The sequence below is a fragment of the Panulirus ornatus genome, chromosome 2, assembly GCF_036320965.1.
Source record: "Panulirus ornatus isolate Po-2019 chromosome 2, ASM3632096v1, whole genome shotgun sequence".
NCBI lineage: Eukaryota > Metazoa > Arthropoda > Malacostraca > Decapoda > Palinuridae > Panulirus > Panulirus ornatus.
In genome coordinates this window covers 37,634,390-37,654,960 of record NC_092225.1, presented here as the reverse complement: position 1 = coordinate 37,654,960, position 20,571 = coordinate 37,634,390, and the positions used below count along the sequence as shown (strand labels likewise).

Here is a 20,571-nt window from a genome sequence, read left to right as displayed (position 1 = left end):
ATTCATGTGAGAAACTGCAGAAGCTGGTGACTAAGTTTGGTAAAGTGTGTGAAAGAAGAAAGTTAAGAGTAAATGCAAGTAAGAGCAAGGTTATTAAGTACAGTTGGGTTGAGGGTCAAGTCAATTGGGAGGTAAGTTTGAATGTAGAAAAACTGGAGGAAGTAAAGTGTTTTAGATATCTGTGAGTGGATCTGGCAGCGGATGGAACCATGGAAGCGAAAGTGAATCATAGGATGGGGGAGGGGGCGAATATTCTGGGAGCCTTGAAGAATGTTTGGAAGTCGAGAACATTATCTCGGAAAGCAAAAATGGGTATGATTGAAGGAATAGTGGTTCCAACAATGTTGTATGGTTGCGAGGCGTTGGTTATGGATAGAGTTGTGCGCAGAAGGGTGGATGAGCTGGAAATGAGATGTTTGAGGACAAAATGTGGTGTGAGGTGGTTTGATCGAGTAAGCAATGTAAGGGTAAGAGAGATGTGTGGAAATAAAAAGAGTGTGCTTGAGGGAGCAGAAGAGGGTGTTTTGAAATGGTTTGGTCACATGGAGAGAATGAGTGAGGAAAGATTGAACAAGAGTGTATATGTGTCAGAGGTGGAGGGAACGAAGAGAAGTGGGAGACCAAATTGGAGGTGGAAAGATGGAGTGAAAAAGATTAGGAGTGAACATGGGCCTGAACATGCAGGAGGGTGAAAGGCGTGTAAGGAATAGAGTGAATTGGAACAATGTGGTATACCGGGGTCGACGTACTGTCAATGGATTGAACCAGGGCATTTGAAGCGTCTGGGGTAAACCATGGAAAGTTGTATGGGGCCTGGCTGTGGAAAGGGAGCTGTGGTTTCGGTGCATCACTAGATGACAGCTAGAGACTGAATGTGAACGAATGAGGCCTTTGTTGTCTTTTCCTAGCGCTGCTTCGCACATATGAGGGGGGAGGAGGCTGTTATTCCGTGTGTGGCGAATCGGCGATGCGAATGAATAAAGGCAGACAGTGTGAATTATGTACATGTGTATATATGTATATGTTTGTGTGTGTATATATATATATATATATATATATATTTATATATATATATATATATATATATATATATATATATATATATATATATATATATATATATATATATATATGTACATTGAGATGTATAAGAATGTATATTTGCGTGTGTGAACGTGTATGTATATACATGTGTATGGGGGTGTGTTGGGCCATTTCTTTCGTCTGTTTCCTTGCGCTACCTCGCAAACGCGGGAGACAGCGACAAAGCAAAATGAATGAATATATATATATATATATATATATATATATATATATATATATATATATATATATATATATATATATATATATATATATATATATATTGTATACATATATATGTGTGTGTGTGTGTGTGTGTAAATAATTCATGATGTCTGTCGTCATTCATTTTCGTCGCCACCCCGCCACATATGGAAAGACAACCCCTTCCCTCCGTAGGTGCGCGATGTAGTGCTGGAAATGACAACAAAGGCCACATTCGTTCACACTCAGTCTCTAGCTGTCATGTATAATGCATATAAACCACAGCACCCTTTCCACATCCAGGCCCCACAGAACTTTCCATGGTTTACCCCAAACGTTTCACATACCCTGGTTCAAGACATTGACAGCTCGTCGACCGCGGTATACCACTTCGTTCCAGTTCATTCTATCCCTTGCACTCCTTTTACCTTCCTGCAAGTTCAGGCACCGATCACTCAAAATTTGTTTCACTCCATCTTTCTACTTCCAATTTGGTCTCCCACTTCTCGTCCCTCCACCTCTGACACATATATCCTCTCGGTCAATCTTTCCTCACTCATTTTCTCCATGTAACCAAACCATTTTAAAACACCCTCTTCTTCTCTCTCAATTACACTGTCTTTATTACCACACATCTCTCTTACACGTTTCTTACTTACTCGATCAAACCACCTCACATCACATATTGTCCTCAAACATCTCATTTGCAGCACACCCACCCTCCTACGAGCAACTCTATCAATAGCCCAGACCTCGCAACCATATAACATTGTTGGGACCATTCTTCCTTCAAACATACCCATTTTTGCTTTCGAAGATAATGTTCTCTACTTCCAAACATAATTTTCAACGCCCCCACCGTATTATTCACTTCCACTTTCATAGTGCCATCAGCTGTCAAATCCACTCCCAGATATCTAAAACACTTCACTTCCTCCAGTTTTTCTCCATTCAAACTTACCTCCCAGTTGACTTGTACCTCAACCCTACTGTACCTAATAGCCTTGCTCTTATTCACATTTACCCTCAGCTTTCTTCTTTCACACAGTTTACCAAACTTAATCACCAGCTTCGGCAAAACTCTTGCATTCACCTACCTAACAACCCCATCCATAAACAAATTATACAACCATGGAGACATCACGCACCCGTGCCTCAAACCAACATTAATAAAGAACCAATCACTTTACTCTCTTCTTACACGTACACATGCCTTACATCCTCGATAGAAAAATTTCACTACTTCTAACAACTTACCTCCCCACACCATATATTCTTAATACCTTCCACAGAGCATCTCTATCAACTCTAACATATGCCCTCTCAAGATCCATAAGTGATACATACAAATCCATTTGCTTTTCTAAGTATTTCTCACATACATTTTTCAAAGTAAACTCCGTATCCACAAATCCTCTATACCTTCTGAAACCACACTGCTCTTCCCCAATCTAATGCTCTGTATATGCCTTCACCCTCTCAATCAATACCCTCCCATTAAATTTCCCAGGAATATTCAACAAACCTATACCACTGTAATTTGAACCCTCACTCTTATCCCCTTTGCCTTTGTACAATGGCACTATGCAAACATTCCGCTAGTCTTCAGGTACCTCACCATGAGTCTTTTACGTGCATTAAATATCCTTACCAGCCAGTCAACAATACAGTCACCCTCACAATCAATGCTCTCCCATATGATTTCCCAGGAATACTCAACAAGCTTATGCCTCTTTGATTTGAGCTCTCAGCTTTATCCCCTTTGCCATTGTGCAATGGCACTATGCAAGCATTCCGAAAATCCACAGGCAACTCACCTTGAGTCATACATACATTAAATAGCCTTACCAACCAGTCAACAACACAGTCACTTCCTTTTTTAATAAATTCCACTGCAATACCATCCAAACCCGCCGCCTTGCCGGCTTTCATCTTCCGCAAAGCTTTTACTACCTCTTCTCTGTTTACAAGGTCATTCTCTCTAACCCTCTCTCTTTGTACATCACCTTAACCAAAATACCTTATATCTGCCACTCTATCATCAAACACATTCAACAAACCCTCAAAATACTCACTCCATCTCCTTCTCACATAACTACCACTTGATATCACCTCCCCCTTTGCCCCCTTCACTGATGTTCCCATTTTTTCCCTTGTCTTACGCAATTCATTTACCTCCTTCCAAAACATCTTTTTATTCTCCCTACAATCTAATGATACTCCCTCACCCCAAGTCTCATTTGACCTCTTTTTCACATCTTGCACCTTTCTCTTGACCTCCTGTCTCTCTCTTTTATACATCTCCAAGCCATTTGCATTATTTCCCTGCGAAAATTGTCCAAATGCTTCACTCTTCTCTTTTACCAATAATCTTACTTCTTCATCCCACCACTCACTACCTTTTCTAATCTGCCTACGACCCACGCTTCTCATAGCACACGCATCTTTTGCGTGAGCCATCACTGATTCCCTAAATACATCCCATTCCTCCCCAACTCTCCTTATGTCCTTTGTTCTCACCTATGTCCATTTTGTAATCAGCCTCTCCTGGTACTTCCTCACACAAGTCTCCTTCTCACGTTCACTTACTCCCACTCTTCTATTCACCCCAACATTCACTCTTTTTTTCTGAAAGCCTCTACAAATAATTATCAGACATCTCTCCTGTTGCACCTCTCGGCCCATTAACATCCAAAAGTCTCTCTTTCGCGCGCCTATCAATTAACATGTAATCCAATAACGCTCTCTGGCCATCTCTCCTATTTACATACGTTAGGTTTATCTCTCTTTTTAAGCCAGGTATTCCCAATCACCTGTCCTTTTCCAGCGCTTAAGTTTACAAGCTTTTCACTATTTCCATTTACAGCACTGAACACCCCATATGCACCAATTATTCCCTGACTGCCACATTCTTCACCCTTGCATTCAAATCACCCACCTCTATAACACGGTCTCTTGCGTCAAAACTACTAACACATTCACTCACCTGCTCCCAAAACACTTGCCTCTCTTGATCTTTCTTCTCATGCTCAGGTGCATATGCACCAATAATCACCCATCTCTCTCCATCCACGTTCAGTTTTACCCATATCAATCTAGAGTTTACTTTCTTACACTCTCTCATATTCTCCCACCACTCCTGTTTCAGGAGCAATGCTACTCCTTCCCTTGCTCTTGTCCTCTCACCAATCTCTGAATTTACTCCCAAGACATTTCCAAAACACTCTCCCCCTTTACTCTTGAACTTCGTTTCAATCAAAGCCAGAACATCCATGCTCCTTTACTCAAACGTACTGCCTATCTCTCCCTTTTTTTCATCTTAGTTACATCCGCACACATTTCGACAGAAGTGGTAGAGGATGTGTGGATCAGGTTTTTCTTTGACGAATGTATGTGAGAAATACTTAGAAAAGCAAATGGATTTGTATGTAGCATTTATGGATCTGTAGTTTGCATATAACTGAGTTGATAGTGATGCTCTGTGGATGGTATTAAGAATATATGGTGTCGGAGGCAAGTTATTATAAGCAGTGAAATTTTTCATCAAGGATGTAAGGCATGTGTACGGGTAGGAAGAGAGGAAAGTGATTGGTGCTCAGTGAATGACGGTTTGCGGCAGGGGTGCGTGATGTCTCCATAAAGTAAAGTGTGTGAAAGAATGTCTCCATAGCGTAAAGTGTGTGAAAGAATAATGCTGAGTAAATGTGAATAAGAACAAGTTTATTAGGTACAGTAGGGTTGAGGGACAAGTCAACTGGGAGGTACGTTTGAGAGGAGAAAAATTGGGGTAAGTGAAGTGTTTTAGATATCTAGGAGTGGATTTGGCAGCGGAGGGAACCATGGAAGCTGAAGTGAATCATAGGGTGGGGGAGGCGGCGAAATATCTGGGAGCATTTAGAAATGTGTGGAAGGCGAGAACGTTATATCGAAAAGCAAAAATGGGTATGTTTGAAGAAATAGTGGTTCCGACAATGTTATATGGTTGCGAGGCATGGGTTATAGATAGGGTTTGTGCGGAGGAGGGTTAATGTGCTGGAAGTGAGATTTTTTTGAGGACAGTATGTGGTGTAAGGTGGTTTGATCAAGTAAGTAATGAAAGGGTAAGAGAGATGTGTGGTGAGAAAAAGAGTGCGGTTAAGAGAACAGAAGAGGGTGTTCTGAAATTTGGTTTGGTCGCATGGAGAGAATGGTCGTGGAAAGATTGACAAAGAATATATGTTCACAGGTGGGGGAACGAGGAGAACTGGGAGACCAAATTGGAGGTGGAAAGATGGAGTGACAAACATTTTGAAGTGATCGGGCCTGAAACATGCAGGAGGGTGAAAGGTGTGCAAGGAATAGATTGAATTGGAAAGATGTGGTTTTACCGGGTCGAGGTGCTGTCAATGTCTTGAACCAAGGCTATGAAGCGTCAGGGGTAAAAAGATAGAAAGTTTTGTAGGACCTGAATGTGGAAATGGAACTGTAGTTTCGGTGCATATACATGACAGCTAGAGGCTGACTGTGAACGAATTGGTGCCTTTGTTGGCTTTCCATAGTTCTACTCCCGAACATGCATGGTAGAGGGTTTTCATTTAAAGTGTGGCGAGGTGGCGACGAGACTGAATAAGGAAAGACGGTATGAATTATGCACGTGTGTATATGTATATGTCTGTGTATATATATACATATATATATATATATATATATATATATATATATATATATATCTATATATATATATATATATATATATATATATATATATATATATATTATTATTTTATTATACTTTGTCGCTGTCTCCCGCGTTTGCGAGGTAGCTCAAGGAAACAGACGAAAGCAATGGCCCAACCCCCCCCCATACACATGTATATACATACGTCCACACACGCAAATATACATACCTACACAGCTTTCCATGGTTTACCCCAGACGCTTCATATGCCCTGCTTCAATCCACTGACAGCACGTCAACCCCGGTATAACACATCGCTCCAATTCACTCTATTCCTTGCCCTCCTTTCACCCTCCTGCATGTTCAGGCCCCGATCCCACAAAATCTTTTTCACTCCATTTTTCCACCTCCAATTTGGTCTCCCTCTTCTCCTTGTTCCCTCCACCTCCGACACATATATCCTCTTGGTCAATCTTTCCCCACTCATCCTCTCCATGTGCCCAAACCATTTCAAAACACCCTCTTCTGCTCTCTCAACCACGCTCTTTTTATTTTCACACATCTCTCTTACCCTTACGTTACTTACTCGATCAAACCACCTCACACCACACATTGTCCTCAAACATCTCATTTCCAGCATATCCATCCTCCTGCGCACAACTCTATCCATAGCCCATGCCTCGCAACCATACAACATTGTTGGAACCACTATTCCTTCAAACATACCCATTTTTGCTTTCCGAGATAATGTTCTCGACTTCCACACATTCTTCTAGGCTCCAAGGATTTTCGCCCCCTCCCCCACCCTATGATCCACTTCCGCTTCCATGGATCCATCCGCTGCCAGATCCACTCCCAGATATCTAAAACACTTTCCTTCCTCCAGTTTTTCTCCATTGAAACTTACCTATATATATATATATATATAATATATATATATATATATATATATATATATATATATATATATATATATATATATATATATATTTATTTATGCATATATATTTATTTTTTTTTTTATTTTTATTTTGCTTTGTCGCTGGGTCCATCGTTAGCGAGGTAGCCCAAGGACACAGACGAAAGAATGAGCCAACCCGCCCACATACACATGTATATACATACACGTCCACACACGCAAATATACATACCTATACATCTCAATGTACACATATATATACACACACAGACATATACATATATACGCATGTATATAATTCATACTGTCTGCCTTTATTTATTCCCATCGCCACACCGCTACACATGGAATAAGAACCCCCTCCCCCTCATTTGTGCGAGGTAGCGCTAAGGAAAAACACCAAAGGCGCTATTCGTTCACACTCAGTCTCTAGCTGTCATGTAATAATGCACCGAAACCACAGCTCCCTTTCCACATCCAGGCCCCACACAACTTTCCATGGTTTACCCCAGACGCTTCACATGCCTTGGTTCAATCCATTGACAGCACGTCGACCCCGGTATACCACATCGTTCCAATTCACTCTATTCCTTGCACGCCTTTCACCCTCCAGCATATTCAGGCCCTGATCATCCAAAACCTTTTTCACTCCATCTTTCCACCTAAAATTTGGTTGCAACCACTATTCCTTCAAAAAGACCGATTTTTGCTTTCCGAGATAATGTTCTCGACTTCCAAACATTCTTCAATGCTCCCAGAATTTTCGCCCCCTCCCCCACCCTATGATTCACTTCCGCTTCCATGGTTCCATCCGCTGCCAGATCCACCCCCAGATATCTAAAACACTTTATTCCTCCAGTTTTTCTCCATTCAAACTTACCTCCCAATTGAATTGACCCTCAACCTTACTGTACCTAATAACCTTGCTCTTATTCACATTTACTCTTAACTTTCTTCTTTCACACACTTTACTAAACTCAGTCACCAGCTTCTGCACTTTCTTACATGAATCAGCCACCAGCTCTGTATCATCAGCGAACAACAACTGACTCACTTCCCAAGCTCTCTCAGCCACAACAGACTGTATACTTGCCCCTCTTTCCAAAACTCTTGCATTCACCTCCCTAACAACCCCATCCATAAACAAATTAAACAGCCATGGAGACATCACACAACCCTGCCGCGAACCTACATTCACTGAGAACCAATCACTTTCTTCTCTTCCTACACGTACACATGCCTTACATCCTCGATAAAAACTTTTCACTGCTTCTAACAACTTGCCTCCCACACCATATATTCTTAAAACCTTCCACAGAGCATCTCTATCACCTCTATCATATGCCTTCTCCAGATCCATAAATGCTATATACAAATCTATTTGTTTTTCTAAGTATTTCTCACATACATTCTTCAAAGCAAACACCTGATCCAAATATCCTCTACCACTTCTGAAACCACACTACTCTTTCCCAATCTGATGCTCTGTACATGCCTTCACCCTCTCAATCAATACCCTCCCATATAATTTACCAGGAATACTCAACAAACTTATACCTCTGTAATTTGAGCACTCACTCTTATCCCCTTTCCCTTTGTACAATGGCACTATGCACGCATTCCGCCAATCCTCATACATACATACATACATTAAATAACCTTACCAACCAGTCAACAATACAGTCACCCCCTTTTTTAATAAATTCCACTGCAATACCATCCAAACCTGCTGCCTTGCCGGCTTTCATCTTCCGTAAAACTTTTACTACCTCTTCTCTATTTACCAAATCATTTTCCCTAACCCTCTCACTTTGCACACCACCTCGACCAAAACACCCTATATCTGCCACTCTATCATCAAACACATTTAACAAACCTTCAAAATAATCAATCCCTCTCCTTCTCACATCACCACTACGTGTTATCACCACCCCATTAGCCCCCTTCACTGAAGTTCCCATTTGCTCCCTTGTCGTAAGCACTTTATTTACCTCCTTCCACAACATCTTTTAATTCTCCCTGAAATTTAATGATACTCACTCACCCCAACTCTCATTTGCCCTCTTTTTCACCTCTTGCACCTTTCTCTTGACCTCCTGCCTCTTTCTTTTATACATCTCCCACTCATTTGCATTTTTTCCCTGCAAAAATCGTGCAAATACCTCTCTCCTCTCTTTCACTAATAATCTTACTTCTTCATCCCACCACTCACTACCTTTTCTAATCAGCCCACCTCCCCCGCGTATCATGCCACAAGCATCTTTTGCGCAATCCATCACTGATTCCCTAAATACATTTCATTCCTCCATCACTCCAATTACCTCCTTTGTTCTCACCTTTTTCCATTCTCTACTCAGTCTCTCCAGGTACTTCCTCACACAATTCTCCTTCCCAAGCTCACTTACTCTCACAACTCTCTTCACCCCAACATTCTCTCTTCTTTTCTGAAAACCCATACAAATCTTCACCTTCGCCTCCACAAGATAATGATCAGACATCCCTCCAGTTGCACCTCTCAGCACATTAACATCCAAAAGTCTCCCTTTCGTGCATCTATCAATTAACACGTAATCCAATAACGCTCTCTGGCAATCTCTCCTACTTACATACATATACTTATGTATATCTCTTTTTTTTAAACAGGTATTCCCAATCATCAGTCCTTTTTCTGCACATAAATCTACAAGCTCTTCACCATTTCCATTTACAACACTGAAAACTCTATGTATACGAATTATTCCCTCAACTGCCACATTATTCATCTTTGCATTCAAATCACCCATCACTATAAACCGGTCTTTTGCATCAAAACCACTAACACACTCATTCAGCTGCTCCCAAAACACTTGCCTCTCATGATCTTTCTTCTCATGCCCAGGTGCATATGCACCAATAATCACCCATCTCTCTCCATCAACTTTCAGTTTTACCCATATCAATCTAGAATTTACCTTCTTACACTCTATCACATACTCCCACAACTCCTGGTTCATTAGTAGTGCTACTCATTCCCTTGCTCTTGTCCTCTCACTAACCCCTGACTTCACTCCCAAGACATTCCCAAACCACTCTTCCCCTTTACCCTTGAGTTTCGTTTCACTCAGAGCCAAAACATCCAGGTTCCTTTCCTCAAACATCCTACCTATCTCTCCTTTTTTCTCATCTTGGTTACATCCACACACATTTAGACACCCCAATCTGAGCCTTGGAGGAGGATGAGCACTCCTCGCGTGACTCCTTCTTCTGTTTCCCGTTTTAGAAAGTTAAAATACAAGGAGGGGAGGGTTTCTGGCCTCCCGCTCCCGTCCCCTACAGTCGACTTCTACGACACGTGAGGAATGCGTGGGAAGTATTCTTTCTCCCCTATCGCCAGGGATAAGGGAGATACATACATTTATATATATATATATATATATATATATATATATATATATATATATATATATATATATATATATATATATATATATATATATATATATATATATATATATATATATATATATATATATATATATATATATATATATATATATATATATATATATATACATATATATATATATATATATATATATATATATATATATATATATATATATATATATATATATATATATATATATATATATATATATATATATATATATATATATTATTATCATTTTATCTTTTTTATTATACTTTGTCGCTGTCTCCCGCGTTTGCGAGGTAGCTCAAGGAAACAGACGAAAGAAATGGCCCAACCCCCCCCATACACATGTATATACATACGTCCACACACGCAAATATACATACCTACACCGCTTTCCATGGCTTACCCCAGACGCTTCACATGCCTTGATTCAATCCACTGACAGCACGTCAACCCCGGTATACCACATCGCTCCAATTCACTCTATTCCTTGCCCTCCTTTCACCCTCCTGCATGTTCAGGCCCCGATCACACAAAATCTTTTTCACTCCATCTTTCCACCTCCAATTTGGTCTCCCTCTTCTCCTCGTTCCCTCCACCTCAGACACATATATCCTCTTAGTCAATCTTTCCTCACTCATTCTCTCCATGTGCCCAAACCACTTCAAAACACCCTCTTCTGCTCTCTCAACCACGCTCTTTTTATTTCCACACATCTCTCTTACCCTTACGTTACTCACTCGATCAAACCACCTCGCACCACACATTGTCCTCAAACATCTCATTTCCAGCACATCCATCCTCCTGCGCACAACTCTATCCATAGCCCACGCCTCGCAACCATACAACATTGTTGGAACCACTATTCCTTCAAACATACCCATTTTTGCTTTCCGAGATAATGTTCTCGACTTCCACACATTCTTCAAGGCCCCCAGAATTTTCGCCCCCTCCCACACCCTATGATCCACTTCCGCTTCCATGGTTCCATCCGCTGCCAGATCCACTCCCAGATATCTAAAACACTTCACTTCCTCCAGTTTTTCTCCATTCAAACTCACCTCCCAATTGACTTGACCCTCAACCCTACTGTACCTAATAACCTTGCTCTTATTCACATTTACTCTTAACTTTCTTCTTTCACACACTTTACCAAACTCAGTCACCAGCTTCTGCAGTTTCTCACATGAATCAGCCACCAGCGCTGTATCATCAGCGAACAACAACTGACTCACTTCCCAAGCTCTCTCATCCCCAACTGACTTCTCATGCCACAAGCATCTTTTGCACAATCCATCACTAATTCCCTAAATACATCCCATTCCTCCCCCACTCCCCTTAATTCCATTGTTCTCACCTTTTTCCATTCTGTACTCAGTCTCTCCTGGTACTTCCTCACACAAGTCTCCTTCCCAAGCTCACTTACTCTCACCACCCTCTTCACCCAACATTCACTCTTCTTTTCTGAAAACCCATACAAATCTTCACCTTCGCCTCCACAAGATAATGATCAGACATCCCTCCAGTTGCACCTCTCAGCACATTTACATCCAAAAGTCTCTCTTTCGCGCGCCTGTCAATTAACACGTAATCCAATAACGCTCTCTGGACATCTCTCCTACTTACATACGTGTACTTATGTATATCTCGCTTTTTAAACCAGGTATTCTCAATCAACAATCCTTTTTCAGCACATAAATCTACAAGCTCTTCACCATTTCCATTTACAACACTTAACACCCCATGTATACCAATTATTCCCTCAACTGCCACATTATTCACCTTTGCATTTAAATCACCCATCACTATAACCCGGTCTCGTGCATCAAAACCACTAACACACTCATTCAGCTGCTCCCAAAACACTTGCATCTCATGATCTTTCTTCTCATGCCCAGGTGCATATGCACCAATAATCACCCATCTCTCTCCATTAACTTTCAGTTTTACCCATATTAATCGAGAATTTACTTTCTTATATTCTATCACATACTCCCACAACTCCTGTTTCAGGAGTACTGCTACTCCTTCCCTTGCTCTTGTCCTCTCACTAACCCCTGACTTTACTCCTAAGACATTCCCAAACCACTCTTCCCCTTTACCCTTGAGCTTCGTTTCACTCAGAGCCAAAACATCCAGGTTCCTTTCCTCAAACTTACTACCTATCTCTCCTTTTTTCACATCTTGGTTACATCCACACACATTTAGACACCCCAACCTGAGTCTACGAGGAGGATGAGCACTCCCCGCTTTCCTCCTTCTGTTTCCTATTTTTTAGAAAGTTAGAAATACAAGGAGGGGAGGATTTCTGGCCGCCCGCTCCCATCCCCTGTAGTCGCCTTCTAGGACCCGTGAGGAATACATATATACATATATATATATATATATATATATATATATATATATATATATATATATATATATATATATATATATATATATATATATATATATATATATATATATATATATATATATGTGTATATATATGACATATATATATATATATATATATATATATATATATATATATATATATATATATATATATATATATATATATATATATATATATATATATATATATATATATATATTTGGTTTCAGAAGTGGTAGAGGATGTGCAGATCAGGTGTTTGCTTTGAAGAATGTATGTGAGAAATACTTAGAAAAGCAAATGGATTTGTATGTAGCATTTATGGATCTGGAGAAGGCATATGATAGAGTTGATAGAGATGCTCTGTGGAAGGTATTAAGAATATAAGGTGTGGGAGGCAAGCTGTTAGAAGCAGTGAAAAGTTTTTATCGAGGATGTAAGGCATGTGTACTTGTAGGAAGAGAGGAAAGTGATTGGTTCTCAGTGAATGTAGGTTTGCGGCAGGGGTGTGTGATGTCCCCATGGTTGTTTAATTTGTTTATGGATGGGGTTGTTAGGGAGGCAAATGCAAGAGTTTTTGAAAGAGGGGCAAGTATGCAGTCTGTTGGGGATGAGAGAGCTTGGGAAGTGAGTCAGTTGTTGTTCGCTGATGATACAGCGCTGTTGGCTGATTCATGTGAGAAACTGCAGAAGCTGGTGACTGAGTTTGGTAAAGTGTGTGAAAGAAGAAAGTTAAGAGTAAATGTGAATAAGAGCAAGGTTATTAGGTACAGTAGTGTTGAGGGTCAAGTCAATTGGGAGGTAAATTTGAATGGAGAAAAACTGGAGGAAGTAAAGTGTTTTAGATATCTGGAAGTGGATCTGGCAGCGGATGAAACCATGGAAACGGAAGTGGATCATTGGGTGGGGGAGGGGGCAAAAATCCTGGGAGCCTTGAAGAATGTGTGGAAGTCGAGAACATTATCTCGGAAAGCAAAAATGGGTATGTTTGAAGGAATAGTGGTTCCAACAATGTTGTATGGTTGCGAGGCGTGGGCTATGGATAGAGCTGTGCTCAGGAGGGTGGATGTTCTAGAAATGAGATGTTTGAGGACAATGTGTGGTGTGAGGTGGTTTGATCGAGTGAGTAACGTAAGGGTAAGAGAGATGTTTGGAAATAGAAAGAGCTTGGTTGACAGAGCAGAAGAGGGTGTTTTGAAATGGTTTGGGCACATGGAGAGAATGAGTGAGGAAAGATTGACCAAGAGGATATATGTGTCGGAGGTGGAGGGAACGAGGAGAAGTGGGAGACCAAATTGGAGGTGGAAAGATGGAGTGAAAAAGATTTTGTGTGATCGGGGCCTGAACATGCAGGAGGGTGAAAGGAGGGCAAGGAATAGAGTGAATTGGATCGATGTGGCATACCGGGTTGACGTGCTGTCAGTGGATTGAATCAGGGCATGTGAAGCGTCTGAGGTAAACCATGGAAAGCTGTGTAGGTATGTATATTTGCGTGTGTGGACGTGTATGTATATACATGTGTATGGGGGTGGGTTGAGCCTTTTCTTTCGTCTGTTTCCTTGCGCTACCTCGCAAACGCGGGAGACAGCGGCAGAAAAAAGAAAAAAAAATATATATGTATATATATATATATATATATATATATATATATATATATATATATATATATATATATATATATATATATATATATATATATATATATATTCACTTCCAGGACACAGAATATTACTAAACAGAACCCTCCCCAATATATAACTACATGGCAGTGACTGAGACTGCGATACGTCGTCCAATCACAAGCTATGTCACAAATGTTCCACTTCAGGTTATGACTTTTCACTGTCATCTTCGTGTTTACTAGTGGGGGTGTTGCCACAAGTCGCCAATTGTGTCCTGATTCTTGGTTCTGCTGCTGCATATATTCATACTTGCTTACCTTCATCTGTTCCAAGCGTTCATTTCGAATAGTTACTTCGACCACCTTTTCCAGATAACTAGATTCAAATGATCAAACGTCACACAAGAGCAAAATGATTACACCCAGCTTTTTCTTATATACCCCAGAAAACTTTACCCATGTATGACCTTGCTCACCTTCCTCATCCACATCTTTGTCTTCCAAGTTTTTGCATGGGTTATGTATGATTGATTAGGATGAAAGTGAAAATATAAATAAGGGTTAATAATATTTACTTGATATTCTTAAGAATCTTTTAATGATAATCGTGCAATTAATTCATGTCTCGTAATCTACCTGCATCTATCACCTATTGCTGTAGGTACGGGAGAACCTTTGAGATTTTATTGAGCGTAGTAACGTTTTTTTTGTCTTAGTGATAAACAATGTTTTTCCTCGAAATGTTTTTCTAAGAAAAACGTTTATCTTTTCAAGTCCATGAAGTCTGGTATTTTCCGAGAGATCGCAGACTCCGAGGACACACGCATCAAGTACGTCAGGTCCGTTGAGTTTAAAGACATACTCGACTCACTTGTTCGACGAGGTGATCACGTATTAGTTACAGGTTACCAATACGGAAGGATACTGAAGTCACACGATTTCTCTCGCACAGGTAACAGAGTACCTCCTACATCAGTTCCATCAACATATATACACACACACACACACACACACATATATATATATATATATATATATATATATATATATATATATATATATATATATATATATATATATATTTCTTCTTCCACACACTTTACCAAACTCCGTCACCAGCTTCTGCAGTTTCTCCCATGAATCCGCCACCAGCGCTGTATCATCAGCGAACAACAACTGACTCACTTCCCAAGCTCTCTCATCCCCAACAGACTTCATACTTGCCCCTCTTTCCAAGACTCTTGCATTTACCTCCCTAACAACCCCATCCATAAACAAATTAAACAACCATGGAGACATCACACACCCCTGCCGCAAACCTACATTCAATGAGAAACAATCACTTTCCTCTCTTCCTACACGTACACATGCCTTACATCCTCGATAAAAACTTTTCACTGCTTCTAACAACTTGCCTCCCACACCATATATTCTTAATACCTTCCACAGAGCATCTCTATCAACTCTATCATATGCCTTCTCCAGATCCATAAATGCTACATACAAATCCATTTGCTTTTCTAAGTATTTCTCACATACATTCTTCAAAGCAAACACCTGATCCACACATCCTCTACCACTTCTGAAACCACACTGATCTTCCCCAATGTGAATAAGAGCAAGGTTATTAGGTACAGTAGGGTTGAGGGTCAAGTCAATTGGGAGGTGAGTTTGAATGGAGAAAAACTGGAGGAAGTGAAGTGTTTTAGATATCTGGGAGTGGATCTGTCAGCGGATGGAACCATGGAAGCGGAAGTGGATCATAGGGTGGGGGAGGGGGCGAAAATTTTGGGAGCCTTGAAAAATGTGTGGAAGTCGAGAACATTATCTCGGAAAGCAAAAATGGGTATGTTTGAAGGAATAGTGGTTCCAACAATGTTGTATGGTTGCGAGGCGTGGGCTATGGATAGAGTTGTGCGCAGGAGGATGGATGTGCTGGAAATGAGATGTTTGAGGACAATGTGTGGTGTGAGGTGGTTTGATCGAGGAAGTAACGTAAGGGTAAGAGAGATGTGTGGAAATAAAAAGAGCGTGGTTGAGAGAGCAGAAGAGGGTGTTTTGAAATGGTTTGGGCACATGGAGAGAATGAGTGAGGAAAGATTGACCAAGAGGATATATGTGTCGGAGGTGGAGGGAACGAGGAGAAGAGGGAGACCAAATTGGAGGTGGAAAGATGGAGTGAAAAGGATTTTGTGTGAGCGGGGCCTGAACATGCAGGAGGGTGAAAGGAGGGCAAGGAATAGAGTGAATTGGAGCGATGTGGTATACAGGGGTTGACGTGCTGTCGGTGGATTGAATCAAGGCATGTGAAGCGTCCGGGGTAAACCATGGAAAGCTGTGTAGGTATGTATATTTGCGTGTGTGGACGTGTGTATGTACATGTGTATGGGGGGGGGGTTGGGCCATTTCTTTCGTCTGTTTCCTTGCGCTACCTCGCAACCGCGGGAGACAGCGACGCGGTATAAAAAAAAAAAAAAAAAATATATATATATTTTTTTTTTTTTTATACTTTGTCGCTGTCTCCCGCGTTTGCGAGGTAGCGCAAGGAAACAGACGAAAGAAATGGCCCAACCCCCCCCCCCCATACACATGTATATACATACGTCCACACACGCAAATATACATACCTACACAGCTTTCCATGGTTTACCCCAGACGCTTCACATGCCTTGATTCAATCCACTGACAGCACGTCAACCCCGGTATACCACATCGCTCCAATTCACTCTATTCCTTGCCCTCCTTTCACCCTCCTGCATGTTCAGGCCCCGATCACACAAAATCTTTTTCACTCCATCTTTCCACCTCCAATTTGGTCTCCCTCTTCTCCTTGCTCCCTCCACCGCCGACACATATATCCTCTTGGTCAATCTTTCCTCACTCATCCTCTCCATGTGCCCAAACCACTTCAAAACACCCTCTTCTGCTCTCTCAACCACGCTCTTTTTATTTCCACACATCTCTCTTACCCTTACGTTACTCACTCGATCAAACACCTCACACCACACATTGTCCTCAAACATCTCATTTCCAGCACATCCATCCTCCTGCGCACAACTCTATCCATAGCCCTCGCCTCGCAACCATACAACATTGTTAGAACCACTATTCCTTCAAGCATACCCATTTTTGCTTTCCAAGATAATGTTCTCGACTTCCACACATTCTTCAAGGCTCCCAGAATTTTCGCCCCCTCCCCCACCCTATGATCCACTTCCGCTTCCATGGTTCCATCCGCTGCCAGATCCACTCCCAGATATCTAAAACACTTCACTTCCTCCAGTTTTTCTCCATTCAAACTCACCTCCCAATTGACTTGACCCTCAACCCTACTGTACCTAATAACCCTGCACTTATTCACATTTACTCTTAACTTTCTTCTTCCACACACTTTACCAAACTCAGTCACCAGCTTCTGCAGTTTCTCACATGAATCAGCCACCAGCGCTGTATCATCAGCGAACAACAACTGACTCACTTCCCAAGCTCTCTCATCCCCAACAGACTTCATACTTGCCCCTCTTTCCAAAACTCTTACATTTACCTCCCTAACAACCCCATCCATAAACAAATTAAACAACCATGGAGACATCACACACCCCTGCCGCAAACCTACATTCACTGAGAACCAATCACTTTCCTCTCTTCCTACACGTACACATGCCTTACATCCTCGATATATATATATATATATATATATATATATATATATATATATATATATATATATATATATATATATATATATATATATATATATATATATATATATATATATATATATATATATATATATGTATATATATATATATATATATATATATATATATATATATATATATATATATATAAATATATATATATATATATATACATATATATATATATATATATATATATATATATATATATATATATATATATATATATATATATATATATATATATATATATATATATATATATATATATATATATATATATATATATATATATATATATATATATATATATATATATATATATATATATATATATATATATATATATATATATATATATATATATATATATATATATATATATATATATATATATATATATATATATATATATATATATATATATATATATATATATATATATATATATATATATATATATATATATATATATATATATATATATATATATATATATATACGTATATATATATATATTTATATATATATATATATATATATATATATATATATATATATATATATATATATATATATATATATATATATATATATATATATATATATATATATATATATATATATATATATATATATATATATATAAAAATATATATATATATATATATATATATATATATATATATATATATATATATATATATATATATATATATATATATATATATATACATATATATATATATTAATATATATACATATATATATATATATATATATATATATATATATATATATATATATATATAGATATATATATATATATATATATATATATATATATATATATATATATATGCATATATATAATATATATGCATATATATATATGTATATATCTATATATATATATATATATTTATATATATATATATATATATATATATATATATATATATATATGTATATATATATATATATAAATATATATATATATATATATATATATATATATATATATATATATATAAATTATTCCTGGGGATAGGGGAGAAAGAATACTTCCCACTCATTCCTCACGTGTCGTAGAAGGCGACTAAAGGGGACAGGAGCGGAGGCCACAGAACCTCCCCTCCTTCTATTTTAATTTTCTAAACGGGGAATCAGAGGAAGAGTCACGCGGGAAATGCTCATCCTCCTCGAACGGTCAGATTGGGGTGTTTAAATGTGTGTGGATATAACCAAGAAGAGAAACAAGGACAGATAGGTAGTATGTTTGAGGAAGGGAACATGGATGTCTTGGCTCTGAGTGAAACGAAGCTCAAGGGTAAAGGGGAAGAGTGGTTTGGGAATGTCTTGGGAGTAAAGTCAGGGGTTAGTGAGAGGACAAGAGCAAGGGAAGGAGTAGCACTACTCCTGAAACAGGAGATGTGGGAGTAGGTGATGGAGTGTAAGAAAGTAAATTCTAGATTGATATGGGTAAAACTGAAAGTTGATGGAGAGAGATGGGTGATTATTGGTGCATATGCACCTGGGAATGAGAAGAAAGATCATGAGAGGCAAGTGTTTTGGGAGCAGTTGAATGAGTGTATTAGTGGTTTTGATGCACAAGACCAGGTTATAGTGATAGGTGATTTAAATGCAAAGGTGAGTAATTTTGCAATAGGGGAGTAATTGGTATACATGGGGGTGTTCAGTGTTGTAAATGGAAATTGGTGAAGAGCTTGTAGATTTATGTGCTGAAAAAGGACTGGTGATTGGGAATACCTGGTTTAAAAAGCGAGAGATACATAAGTATACTTATGTAAGTAGGAGAGATGACCAGAGAGCGTTATTGGACTAAGTGTTGATTGATAGTCGTGCGAAAGAGAGACTGTTGGATGTTAATGTGCTGAGAGGTGCAACTGGAGGGATGTCTGATCATTATCTTGTGGAGGTGAAGGTGAAGATTTCTAGTGGTTTTCAGAAAAGAAGAGAGAATGTTGGGGTGAAGAGAGTGGTGGGAGTAAGTGAGCTTGGAAAGGAGACTTGTGTGAGGAAGTACTAGAAGAGACTGAGTACAGAATGGAAAAAGGTGAGAACAAAGGAGGTAAGGGGAGTGGGGGAGGAATGGAATGTATTTAGGGAAGCAGTGATTGCTTGCGCAAAAGATGCTTGTGGCATGAGAAGCGTGGGAGGTGGGTTGATTAGAAAGGGTTGTCAGTGCTGGGATGAGATGTAAGATTATCAGTGAAAGAGAAGAGAGAGGCATTTGGACGATTTTTGCAGGGAAAAAATGAAAATGAGTAGGAGATGTATACAAGAAAGAGGCAGGAGGTCAAGAGAAAAGTGCAAGAGGTGAAGAAGAGGGCAAATGAGAGTTGAGGTGAGAGAGTATCATTAAATTTTAGGGAGAATACAAAGATGTTTTGGAAGGAGGTAAATAAAGTTCGTAAGACAAGGAGCAAACGGGAACTTCAGTGGATGGGGCTATTGGGAAGTTGATAACAAGAAGTGGTGATGTGAGAAAGAGATGGAGTGATTATTTTGAAGGTTTGTTGAATGTGTTTGATGATAGAGTGGCAGATACAAGGTGATTTCGTCGAGGTGGT

General features: G+C 39.2%; 1 long non-coding RNA gene across 1 annotated transcript in view; it reads left to right on the top strand.

Annotated features, from left to right (window-relative positions):
* The first annotated feature begins 15,103 nt into the window (after nucleotides 1-15,103).
* LOC139752733 (uncharacterized) overlaps nucleotides 15,104-20,571 on the top strand; it is a 31,742-nt gene continuing 26,274 nt past the window's right edge. The window contains exon 1 of the long non-coding RNA XR_011713571.1: nucleotides 15,104-15,228. This is a non-coding gene — a long non-coding RNA (uncharacterized lncRNA). The remainder of the gene's footprint in view (nucleotides 15,229-20,571) is intronic.